Below are 13,314 nucleotides of genomic sequence, written 5' to 3' on the forward strand. Positions count from 1 at the left end.
CTCCATAGAAAATCAAGCCTGCAGTTAAGAGCACGAGGCTTGTGCCTCAAACAGCTGCTGTACAACTCAGTTTTGCACTATTTTGCTGTCAGGAATAGAAATAATACCAGGGTGATTGTCACCGTGTTACTGCTTCTGCAGAACCCTTACATGACAGCTTCTGGTTACATCTTAAAACTGGATGCACTTACTCTGTCCCCCAGCACCCAGAACATGCAGCTTACCCAACAGCATACACCCTGCCACCAACACGCCTTCACTGCCACCACTAATATGGAAATGTTGTGCACTTTGACAGCTGTTCATCTACTTGTCCAAGAGCAATAGAGCAAAACTGTTTCAGTTCTTCGGCACTACTGCTTGTCCTTCTGGATGGAACAAAAACTGAAGCTGGCAAGTAGTCAGGGTTGAGATCTAAATCAATTTATTACATATTAGCTGGGTCATGGTAACTACAGGTATGCTCTTCACCACGCTAACCCAGGTGTTGCAACCTGGCTCACCTCAGCTTCTCTCAGGCCAGCTGAAGTGATCTTCTCATGGCATCTGCTGCAAAGCAGGTAGGCTAGAAATCTGTATGTGGACATTCATGTACTCAAACGTCAGATAGTGACCTGTCAAGCTACAGTAAGTCAGTTTTTTTATCATTGCTTTCTAAGTACCTGCAGAGGCTTAACACACTCTCACTACAAACTTAAAGAATACTCGACATCTTTGATTGCTATTTGGAAATGATCATAACAAATGAAATAGTGAGAAACAGATTTCAAATATGAGTTCAATGGTGCAAGAGTTGTGCATCTGGCCCTTCAAAGATACACATATGGATTACTTGTAAATTGCAAGTCCTACCGTATTTTTTTCTAGCTTCAGGTAAAGAATTTCATTACTTTTCAGATTCCCACAATGCAGTAAGATGTTTTCACTAAGATTACATTGGGGGGTGGGTGGGTGTTTGTTTTTTTTTCTTTTTAATGTGAGAAAATGCTTTATTATGGCTCTGTAAAGATGGAAATGGAAAAAAAAAAAAAAAAACAGTGAGGCAAAGGGGTCAATCCCTGAAAAGACATCTATGCATTATGTACAAATGAGAAAACCTGAAAGAAAATATTTGCATCAATTTGCTTCCCAATACCAGTCTGATCACATAGAAAAATTAAGACATGTTTCAACTGGTAAATGATGGCTCAGATTAGACAGAGTAAGTCCACAAATATTTTTTAGGATGTTGTAAGAAGAACATGAACCAATTATTTCATTAGTCATAGACAAAATTCCCCCCAGCATCAGCAAATACTAGCTGAAAAGTCAGGAAAGAATATTTAAGGAGTTAGTGAACAAAACAATTGCCTTTACTGGAAAAAAAATGGCAAAGCATGAAATTCTGTGTATTTAGGACACTAACTGCAGACAAAGGAATAAATGACCTCTCGAAACAAGATGCAAGAGAAATTCCATCCACTCCGAAAATCCTAAACATTACACTACCTTCAGTGATCAGTGCATTAGTGTCTTTTAAAGTAAATAAGCAACCTAAGAAAAAAAAAAAAGAACAAAAAGAATATTATTCTACTACAGAAAACGAAGTTGACAAAAATATTAGTATTACAGAAACAAAACTTGATCTTAAGTTTTATTGGGCCTTTTATTTATGAAGCATTTTCAACTTCTGCAATATGTGCTACACTTTCCCTAACATAGGCAGAAGAATAACATTCAACAAAGTTAAGTCAGGGGAATTATTTAAAGAAACCCACAAAGTGGTGTAAAATTGCTGCTTTAACCTTGTTAACTATTTTATCATTGATGACAGCATCTGAAAAGTAGCAATTCACAGCTATGAAACAGCAACCTAATTTAACCTCTGAAAGGGCAAGGAAATAGAATTTTAAATGGTACCGAGGCTATTTTTAAAATGACTAAGGGTACGCTATCTTTGAAAGGTCACGGCAGTAGGGGGAGGTTTCTGAAGACTGGAAGGAAGTACATATCAGTCCTATTTTCAAGAAGGAAGACCCAGGGAACTACAGGTCGGTCTTTACCTCAGCCCCTGAGCAGGTGATGGAACAAATGCTAATGATGTTTATCTCGCTTTTAGCAAGGCTTTCAACACCTTCCCACATAACATATGGATAGGTAAACTGCTGAAATATGGACCAGGTAAGTAAGAACGTGAGGTGCAATGAAAAGTGACTGGACTATGGGGCCCAAAGGGTTATGAACAGCAACATAAGTCCAGCTGGATGCCAGTCACTTAACAGGGGCTGATACAGGGGCCAGTACTGTTTAACATCTTCATTAGTGACCTGAACAATGGGACAAAGTGCATCCTCAACAAGCTTGCAGACTACCCAAAACTCAGATGAGCGGTTAATAATACATCAGATGGCTGTGCTGCCATGCAGGGGGACACTGGCAGGCTGGAAGATGGGCTAACAGAAACCTCATGAAGTTAAAAAAAACCCAGGGAAATGCAAAGTTTTGCACCTGGGTAGGAATAATCCCAAGCACCAGTACATGCTGTGGACTAGCTGGAAAGCTGCTGTGCAGAAAAGGACCTGGGAGCCCTGGTGGACACCAAGTTGAGTCATCAATGTGCCCTCTCAGGAAAGAAGGCCAATGGCATCCTCAGGATGCACTGCCAGCAGGTCAAGGGAGGTGATGCTTCACATCCGCTCAGCCCTGGTGAGACCACAGCCAGGATGCTGGGTCCAGTTCTGGGCTTTTCAGCATAAGACAGACACACTGGAGAGACAACCACACAAGATTCGGAGCATCTGACACATGAGGAGAAGCTGAGAGTACTGGGAATGTTCAGCCCAAGAGAATGCTCAGGAGGTATCTTGCCAATGTGTATAAACAACTGATGGGGTGAAGAAGATGGAGCCATACCCCATTGTGCCCAGAGAAAGGATTACAGGCAATGGACAGAAACTGAAATACAGGAAATTCAACCTAAAGGTAAGAAAATACTTTCTTATTGTGAGATTAAACACTGGAGCAAGTTGCCTAGAGAGGTTATGGAGTCTCTATCCATGGAGATAATAAAAACCCACTGGCCACAGTCCTAAGCAATTTGCTATTGTTGATTCTGCTTTGTCCACAAGACTATAGACTTCTTGAGATCCCTTCCAGCCTTAATGACTCTCTGCTTCTGTGTCCTTGCTCGCTGCAGGGGGGTTGGACTAGATGACCTTTAAAGGTCTGTTCCAACCCAAACTATTCTATGATTCTGCTCTGCTCACCCGAGTTTTCCATCTGCATTCTTCTCTCAGCCAAGTGAGTTTAAGGGAACACATGCCTACCACCTGGCAGCTTCAGAGGGTTTCATTCTGCCCTCTAATATTGTTATCTAGGGACTTGCCTGCCTGAACTTTTACATACAGAGGACTGTAACAGCTTGATTTTTAGCTTTAAAACAATCAGCAATGACTGAGAAGGTGATTTGACTCTGAAGTATGTGAAGAAATTCAAGCAGTTTCATCTAATACGTTAAGATACACGTTCAGTGTATATTGAAACTGAAATGCTGTATCAGTAGTATCAGTCACAGTTCTTGGTGGTGATGGTCTCAGAAACATCCTGGTTGTCCTATTAGCCATAGACAAGCAGTTCAACTCTCTTTTTAAGCTTGGATGAAGAAAGAGAGATACATAGGTGATGGGGTGAAAATTCTACCTAACTGTCTGTAGACACAACTCTTGCCAATAAAGTAGGAACTCTGGGCTCTAAGCCTCCTCAGTTCTTATTTTTTGAATGGCTTCTTTTTCAGGAAAATGCTGACGCCTTGAGGTTATGGCCATTCCTTCTGGTGAACATACGCCTCTCCTCACAGTGAAAGGCAGAACTTACAAAAAAGGGAAAATTTGCACGACATTGCAGTCTCGTGAAGCAAACATACCCTTGTACAAAGAAATCTCTGGATCTTGGATGCTTGTTTTCTAGTCTAGACACCAAAGGGATGCAATGTATGCACCATATACCCTCAAATTTGCTTAGACTTTCTCAAATAGTAAATGCAAATATAAGCTGTAAAGCAATTTATATACATAGACTTGTACATTTACCTCAACAGCAGACTTCTAAAAGTTTGGCAGTACTATTCAGAAAAGTCAATTCTTCAGAAAAAGAAAGCTGGGAAAGCAAACAAATGCTCAAGGATAAAGTACATAGCAAATACTCTCATTTGCTACAAATGACAGCTGTTAAAACTAAAAATCAATTAACTAGCCCTTTGTAACAGATGCTTCTACAGCAAGTCTTAGTAGTTTTAACTACAAAAATAAAAACCAACTATGGACAAAAAAGTTAAAACACACATCTGACACATAAAAACAATTTCCTCTGATAACCAAGTTAATACTGCAGATTTGGAAAACTGTGACTTCATTATAGAATCTCTAATGTAAATGCAAATCAATCATTTTTTAAAGTGATGATGCAAGGAGCAGGGAAACATTATTTATCTCTGTTCTCATGTTATGAGATTTATTTTGTGTGTGTTATTTATCCAAAAGCTGCCGAGAACAGGAATATATGTAGTTATACTATAAACAGCATTATGTGTCTATTAATAAGAAACAAATCTAAGCTTTAGGACTATTAACAAGCTCTTAAAATGAGGCAAACATCTTATAATTTAAGATCTTGTTTCCACCACTTTTAGAGTTCTGCAAAGAATTAACCTAAAAGCAGATATTAGGCATGTATATAATTACTAATTTACAAATTCTGCTTATATTCTTTAATATTTTTTAATTTTGAGTTTTAATCCATATTCAAAATACATAGTCTTTACTATAAAAGTGAATGATTTATCAAAATAATTTTTTTATGAGCAATGAAGAGATCAGTTTATTCAAACATCTCCCTTTAAGGAAGGAAATCTCTTTACTACCCGTGGAAATCCTAAACAGAAAAGCAATTAGTAAAGAAGTAACCCATAACAATTATGCTAATAGTTTCCTTCATACTGGTGAAAAAAAATATTGCTGCCAATGACATCTACCAACATCAGTTCTTCATCCAGGGTTGAAATCAAACACAAAACACGTTTCAATAAAGAATTCAAAACGCAGCTTTTACTTCTTGCACATGATCTCTGGCAGCTCCCACTACAGCATATAATACTGCTAATAAATTACATATTCAAGGAGTCTTGCTCTTGCTCCACCTCAAGTTCAAGAACACTGCAGACTGACATACGTCAGTACTGCTCCAGAAAACCGGTCATGCTCCCTTTTTTGGTCACATCTACAAAAGTGTTTCAGCAGCAACACATTGATGCACAAGAGGGTGTGATCTAAGTGAAAATAACCAAGGAAAAAGCAAAAATTTGTCTCATTCCATATGAGTTCCTTCACCTGATTTACCACACAGCCTAACACACACATCTGCTGCACAAGAGAAAGAGAATGTGTAAGGGCAGAAAAGGCAGCTGAGACCATTTCCATTAGTAAAACCATTTACTGCCAATTAAATTTCTGTCAAACTAGGATGTAAGCAACTTGGCTAACTCCACTCTCTGCTCCTGGCTCATCCGGCCAATACAGAGATTACATAAACAAGCTGGTCATTGGGCTTTACATAAATAGAGTTGTCCGTGTTTACAAGTGTCTGACAAAGATTTCCAGATGTTAAACCAACCCTACCATTACAAATCCACTAGCTAAAATACATTAACAAACATTTTTTTAAAACATGTACAAACTCTGGACTCAGCTGGACTATGAAAATGGTTCACTGGAATCCCTTGAAAGACTACTGAGAAGTTTTGCAAACAAAGCAAATCATCTGGATCAAATCAGGGAATGCTGGTACATATACAGGCATGTAGAACACGTGCAGTGTTTTGCCATTTGAGTATACACTAGTATAAATTATGACTATATAATGATATTTCTGCAATACATGAGGTTAAATTTTGACCGAAATGAGGCCAGAGCAATTTATTTTCTCATATGCAATCCAAATACGGGCTTCCTACAAAGGTTCTTACACACTGTTCAAGATGTGAGCAGATACAACCTCACCATATGGACAAAGGAAGTCTATTGCAGGGGCTCCTTGCCTTTCTACATATCAAGGAGCAGGGAGATTCTAACTCCATCCAGCCAACCAAGTTAACTCAAATCTCCCTCCTAAGTCACATTTTGCTTAACTGCATCTACTTTCTTCTTACATTCAGTGCAACTTTATATTACATATCTTCTGCAATGTGGACAAAAAATTATTCAGATATTAAAGTGAGATAATATCCGAATGCTCAACAACTGAAAGGCAATCTGATCCTAATACAAACCAGGAATAACTACAGATGTGAAAAGTAGGACAAAGAAAGATGAAACACACTTCTTTCCCCTCCCATCAAAACTCCCCAAAAGCAAGCACCTCTCAGGAGCAATAGATACCATTTACCTTCCATTCCTGATTCTAAACTCCTTGAAAATTTCAAGAGATGTTTTTCATGGATGTAACACAAATTCAACTTTCAATGGAAATGCTTTCACCACTCGGGGTTCAGGGCAGGGGGAAACCGCCACCCATTATTTCCACAGAAACTGTTGTTTCCAGAAGCACTCTAAGGTGCTTTCAAATAAGCTTAAAACAGCAATTATATCACTCAACTACTTGCATCCTTGGCAGCTGTGCACTTCTAGATCTCTACTTAGACAGAATGCTTGTACATGCAGAACCATCCCAGGCTCCCTCCTCTCCCCTTGTTCTCCTAGCTGCCAAGATTTTACGTCTATTTCCAAGACTCATTACATTTTATTTTTTCCTGGTGTGGATTTCCTAGAGATGACCTTAAACACTCTTTACTCACTTAATAAATCTCTTTTATAAGCAGTCATTCTAAAAATGAGCTTGTATTTCTAAAACTGTTGAGAAAGCATGAAGTTATCACCACCTATTAATCAGTTAAGAAATAAACGGAAACAGGAACCTGGTAAGATTAAACAAAAACAAAAGCTGACTTACTGTTCTTAAAAAGCCTGACAAAATTACTTTGTATTTTGATCTTCCTTTGATTTGTACTCTGTCAAGCTGGAACCAACACGTTTTAAGAGTGCCTTGTTTCATTTACATCCAACTGATCCTTGTAAAACATGCCATAATGAATCCCAAATAACAGAATAAAACTTTGAGCAGGAAAAAAACATTCCTATATTCTGGAGAGTAAAATTAAATTGCTAGAACTATTTTGATACTGTGGCACTCACATACTTAATTCCAGATCAGCAATACAGAACAATCTTCTACATGTGAAGCAGCTGATAGTAGACAAGCAAGACTCATAAAAGTCATAGGGAAGATACAGTTTCTTTACCTGTGTGACAGACAGGAAAGTTAAGGTTAATATACCCTTGGTCACATATTTCTGAAATACTGGGTGATTGATTCAGCTAGGCATTTATAAAAGTGTAAAGACAACTGATTACAGTCTATACAAAGGATGATGCTTTCTTTAGGAAGGAAGCCGTAAGGGAAAATATGAAGGTAAGTTCAATAAGTAAATTTATCTGTTTGAGCATCTGCATGTATTTTTTTTGAGAGTGAGAACAAACAGAAGATCCAAAGAGAAGACACCTCTCCAGACGCAGAGTAACCTAACAATAAATTAGGACAGCACCACAAGTTAGCAGTTCCCTAGATTGAATGTCCCAGGCCCTTTCACTGCAGCCCATATGAAATCTAGGCATTTCAAACAAGTTCCAGGCAGCTCCAGAAACCAGGAGCAATGCAGACACTCATGCAAAGAACACCTCTTCCCAAAATCTTCCAGGATCCAAGGGTACGTATGAGCTCTGGCTCAGCACTGGCCCCGCCTGGCTCCGGAAGAGTGACTCAAACATTCTTACACGCAGCTTGCCTGGGCACCACACCCCACAGACCTGGACGTGCCCTTTTCTGAGCCCCACTGAGCGGACAGTACGGTTCAAACTACTTGACTGCCTCGGAGAGGAGCCAGCCAGGCTGCAGCACGGCCAGCAACACCGGAGTCTGCCGCAAGGACGTTCGTTCTATCCTGACCACTGGAACATATTCATACATACATTCATATTCAACATATATTCATATAGGAATATAGTCATATTATTTCCCAAAAGTATTCAGTAGTACACACATTATCTGTCTCTAATTATTTAATCAGAAAAAAATCCAGCTATTCCAACTATTAATTACCTGTCCAATTGTGAAGAAAAAAAATAAAATATATTAGTACACCAATTATTAAACTATGGCACAATTTTAGGTTAGACTTATTTCATATCATGTTAATACTGTTTGAAAATCTTAACATAAGGTTTTTTAATTTGCTCATGCATAATTCCATAGTTGCAAATATATGAATGCTTTGTATGAAGGAAAACTCATTAGAATATTTAAGTTTATGGTAGTTCTTTGCTTAAAAAAAAACCGGTATGAACTAAATCTAATGCCTAATTTTTTTGGCTACTTCTTGGACAATACGGTTTACAAACCTATTTTTATACAAACAAATGGAGGATTTTAAAGTTTATTTGTTCTTATAGTTCACCATATCTCTTGATCAGCTTTAAAACAGATGTTAATAACACAGAATGGTTAAGATTGGAAGGGATATTATATGTATGTTAAATACATTACATATTTACATTCAAGTAATTTTATATAATAATTTCTCCTGTTATATTGTAGCATATGGTTTTCATGTTGACTAATAAACATAGTCACGTGATTTAAGTACAACTATAGTGTGTTCACAATGTCCTAAAGGTTTCAAAATTATTACCTATAACTTGTAAAGCAAATAAACAAAATTATTAATTACATATAAAACTTTGCCCAGAAAAGAGAGACACCAATGTGAGAGAAAATGAAAGAAATATAGTGAAAATATTCTTTCCACCTCGTGATAAGCCTGTGTAGTGAGCTAAACCCCAAAGGAGTGCGGAAAAAGAAGAAGAAAAAAAAAAAAAGCCAACAACACAGACTGGAAAAACAGATCAGTCAGGGAAAAATTAAGTGTCCTTAATTCCCTTCACTCACTGAAGTGAACCGTAACATTATTTTTTTATAGCCTCATCTACTACCTTTAATTAATATGTAATTAATAAGGACTTCAGACAAGAACTAACACAGACATGCTGAAACGCCTGAGTACAAGTGATACGTATTATTCTTGTGAAGCCAAAGGAGATATGACTCATCTCCCTATTTACATAGAGCTAGGAGGCCATGGAGAAACACTGCAAGAATGTCTAGGGAATCAAATCAGATGTCTAACATGAAGGTGAGTATCCTCAATTCCTACCTACGAAGAAATCTATCAAGGATATTAGGTGAGAGGAAAAAACTAAAGAAATATCTACAGGTAAACCAAGTAACTCCCAGAGAAGTCAAGTGTCATCAACAAGAAAACAGCTCCCAAAAATAAGGAAATGAGAAATACTCACTAAAATGCATAAAGATAGTTTTTTCTTTATTAGTTATTCTCCATTTCTATACCCAAGCAGTATGTCATACCAAAGAGCCAGAAGAAGAGTTCAGGACAAGCAGTTAGGCACTGAGAACAAAAGCTATGAGGTAGCTGATCAGATCAGGCTGACAAAGCCTGTCTGGATCTCGGGTGTCTCACTGACAGAGCAGAGCTGGAAAAATTATCAGAAAGACAGTGACCATGTCCAACATATGACCTTCATGAAGTGTTGAATAGCCATAAACTGAAAAGGTAGGCTTCCTAAAATTCCCTGAAAAGAAAGGGAACTTGGAAATACTTGCAGAAGGCTCCCAAATTCAATGCGTCAGTCAGTCATAAAAAAATAGAGAATCAGTACTTTGACAGAAACCTGAGGAATACCTCCCACACATAAGCAAAAGGCACAGGATCTGAAACACACAACTTAACAATGATGCAGGAGAGCATTTTTTAAAAAGACGGAATTCAGATGGACATAAATCTTTACAGCTCAGAGGAAACTAAGAGAGTAGTGTCAGTTCTTAAGGGTCTTTTCCAACATAAGTCACAATACAAAACCCACAGCAGAGATGACAGTGAAAACACAAACAGAATTTGCTGAAGTACTTTACAGCAAGGGTAAATATAAAATCCTGCATGGAGCTATGTGCATAGCCCCTTCACAATCCACTGCCCTGTGTCCAGGCATACAAACTGACAAAATACAATTTCCCAAAAAATATTTTCAATGGGATATGTTTCACATTTTACAGAGTATTGTAACTTTTTCAACCGCACCTTAGATTGCCGGAGCCTCTTGTTGACTTGTCTACCCAATGGTTTGCACACTATGTACTAGAAACACAACTAGTGATAAAACCAGCTTCTTCAGTGGAACCAGTTTAAAACACCTCTACTAAGTGATGGTTGCAAGAAAAGACAAGACAGGTCGTTGTTGGTGAGTTTATCAGCAGAATGGGCCTGACAGCTTCTACTAACAAAAGAGTAAATGGAGGCAGACAAGACAGACTACTCTATGGCTCCAAAGCCAAGTGACACAGAGTCACCTCATCCATACTCCAGAGCACTTGACAGGTGAGTTTCCTCCATGTCCCATGTGGTGTCCCTAAGAAATAATAATCTGTAGGTTCCTCCTCAGTCAAAAGCATCTGAAATAAAGCAAAGGCCGAACTACAGCCCCAAGTGGTGTTTTCATAGTATGAAACCTAGGTGTGTGTTGCAGACTGTTGACTAAGGGCATACAGCTGTTTCTGAGCTAGTAATGCTATTAATGTCCTTGTAGCACTATACAGGCAGGCAAACCTGGTACTGTGATGTTCCATACTACATGAGAGGACTGTTTCCTGGCACATTATTCCTCAAACAGTCCCCAGGTTCAATACAGGAGAGCACTAGGCAGCATAAACTAAAACCATGCCAGAAAACCTTGCTAATAATTAAGCCACAGGCTCTATCAACAGTGCAGCAGTTGAGCTCACACCCAGGTCTTGCTCTCCTGTAGTAGTATAAACTTAGTCAGACTGTCTCCACCAAACAACTCCGAATTCCAGGTGCCTCCTCCCTCCCAAGCCATCACATTAATTACACTAGACTACAAGGATGTAGAGAAGCAGGCTCCCCCTCATCCTCATACCACTACGGAACTGGAATATGCAGCTTCTAAACACACAAGCGTATCTGAGTAATTACCACCACGATATTCTCTGACTTAGTAACACAAATGTATGATCCATGTTATAAAAATGTTTGACAACTATTGCTATGTCTGTTTCTGCAGAGCTGTATACATTTCTGCAATAGTGAGGAAGCTGTCTCCCCTCTCCACCTTGCACAAAGACACTCGGCAGGGATCTCCTTGGTTCATGTAAGTTCTTGGAGAAGAGCATCCTCCCTCCCTGTGCACACCCCTCAAGTACTCATAACTTAGTTATCCAGGCTTCAGACTTGTTCCTGGCATGAAAGCAGTATTAACTAAAATTCTCTCTCTAGAATAGAATAGCATAGAAGTGCAGAAATCAGGAGTACTACCATACATTACAGAAGCTTTTGGTATCAGTCAGGCTGTGTCATCTATTTGTACAAGCAGATATGGCACAAAATCCTTCATTTTTCAATAAATTTGTATTTACCTGAGGACTCTTCTCACAGAAACCTCAGCTACAGTTATCACTATACGAGATCACGTTTCTTTTCTCCCCCCAAGAAATTTTAAAAGAAGACTGGGAGGAGAAACCCACTTAGACATCATCATTTCTGACAGCTGAACAAAATTTCCATATTGACTGTTTGAGCAGTAAAACAATCTTCTCAAACCAGCATTCAGTTAGCTGAGTTAAAAGGGAGGCCAGTCCAAAAAAGAAAGCATGTGGGAAAGAAAATGAATTCCTTCACATGAGGCCCCTGCTGACTGCTCAAAACATTAGCTGGGAATCTGAGAAACTGCTTCCTATTCCTTAGGGCCATATAAAGGCTCCAAACCAGTGTAACACCAGCTAAGGCACCAACTTACACAATCTTGGAGCATAGCTTCACGAACTCACCAGTGAAAGAAACAAACAGTGCAATGACGAAACAAACACCTGCTCACACAGGCTGAGTACACAGCAGTAACATCCGTAGATAAGACAAAAAAAAGAGAAGAAAACTAAACAAAAGCCCTGCCAAAATAAAATCTGAATGGAAGGATCACAACTGAACGTGAGAGAAACTACATGGGAGAAAGTATAACTTACACAATTTGCTTCCCACTTGGCCTGCACAAGGATTTAGAAAGTACCCGAAACCCCTGCAGTTCCTCAGCACAACCATGAATCTAAAGCAAGAGTCGGCTTGAAGCCTCCACACCGCCTTGCCTTCACAGATACAGGCTTGAGTCAGTTTTAGCTTTCAGGCAGGTCCTGTGATGAACAGTTGTACATGTTCACAGGCACACAAAACTAATTACTCAATTATAAGAGACATCATGGGTACATTTAACTTTATTTACTGGGAGTGAAATGCATTCCTGAAAGAAAATTTTAAGCTTAAACCACTTACCGACTAAATTAAACTTTACTGAACACAGATGTTAAAAATGTTCATAGTTTTGTATTTCTTTCTAAGAAAAGCAAAGTTTGCTTGTCAAAGGTAATGAAACTTATGCTGACAATGCTCAGGCACTGAACACAAACGATGCCTTCCACAAACAAACGGGAGGATTTCTCTCTTTGGTAAGCTGTTATGAAGACAAGTGTTCATAACTACATATTAGCGTTTCCCTACAAGAGTGGAACTCAGACAACTCGAAGTAGGGATGCCCAACCTGCATCCTCAAGGCTACACATTGTTAGTCAAACAACTTCACCTGGCTGGTAGCCAGTTTACAGCCACTCACTTTCCCTTCGGTCTCACACCAACTGCTAGCTCTCAGCCTCCTTAGGGGCAAAGGGGATCGCAATTTCACTTGTAAGCACTTTCTGAAAGCAGCGGTACTAGACAGTGCACGCGCAATATAGTTGAATCAGATTTGCTGAGCATGTGCTGATCTTTGGGAACGTAAAACCCACCAAACATGCATGGATCAGCAGCACTACACATAGGCACACATACACTAAATTTGCTCACATGAGAGAAGAGGAGGAGAATTTTGGCAGAGAAACCTACGCTGCTACAACAATGCCTATTACATAGCCCATTTGGCTGAGAAATCCAGATTCCACTATTTCAAAACTCAGTTTCTATTAAAAACCACACACATACAATTTAAATAAAATTAGCAATCTCATTTTCACAAAACAATTGATTGTGTCTTTAAAGTCTCCCGTTATAGCAGACAAGACCACTATGCAACATCATTACTTCTGAACTCAGGT

At 38.9% G+C, this 13,314-nt stretch overlaps 1 protein-coding gene across 1 annotated transcript in view; it reads right to left on the reverse strand.

The window, feature by feature from the left end:
* The window catches only part of PAWR (pro-apoptotic WT1 regulator), a 77,248-nt gene that overhangs the window by 17,988 nt on the left and 45,946 nt on the right, over positions 1–13,314 (reverse strand). The gene's annotated exons all lie outside the window — the stretch shown is intronic.

The sequence above is a fragment of the Chlamydotis macqueenii genome, chromosome 1 (genome assembly GCF_036417535.1).
Source record: "Chlamydotis macqueenii isolate bChlMac1 chromosome 1, bChlMac1.mat, whole genome shotgun sequence".
In the NCBI taxonomy this organism is placed as follows: domain Eukaryota; kingdom Metazoa; phylum Chordata; class Aves; order Otidiformes; family Otididae; genus Chlamydotis; species Chlamydotis macqueenii.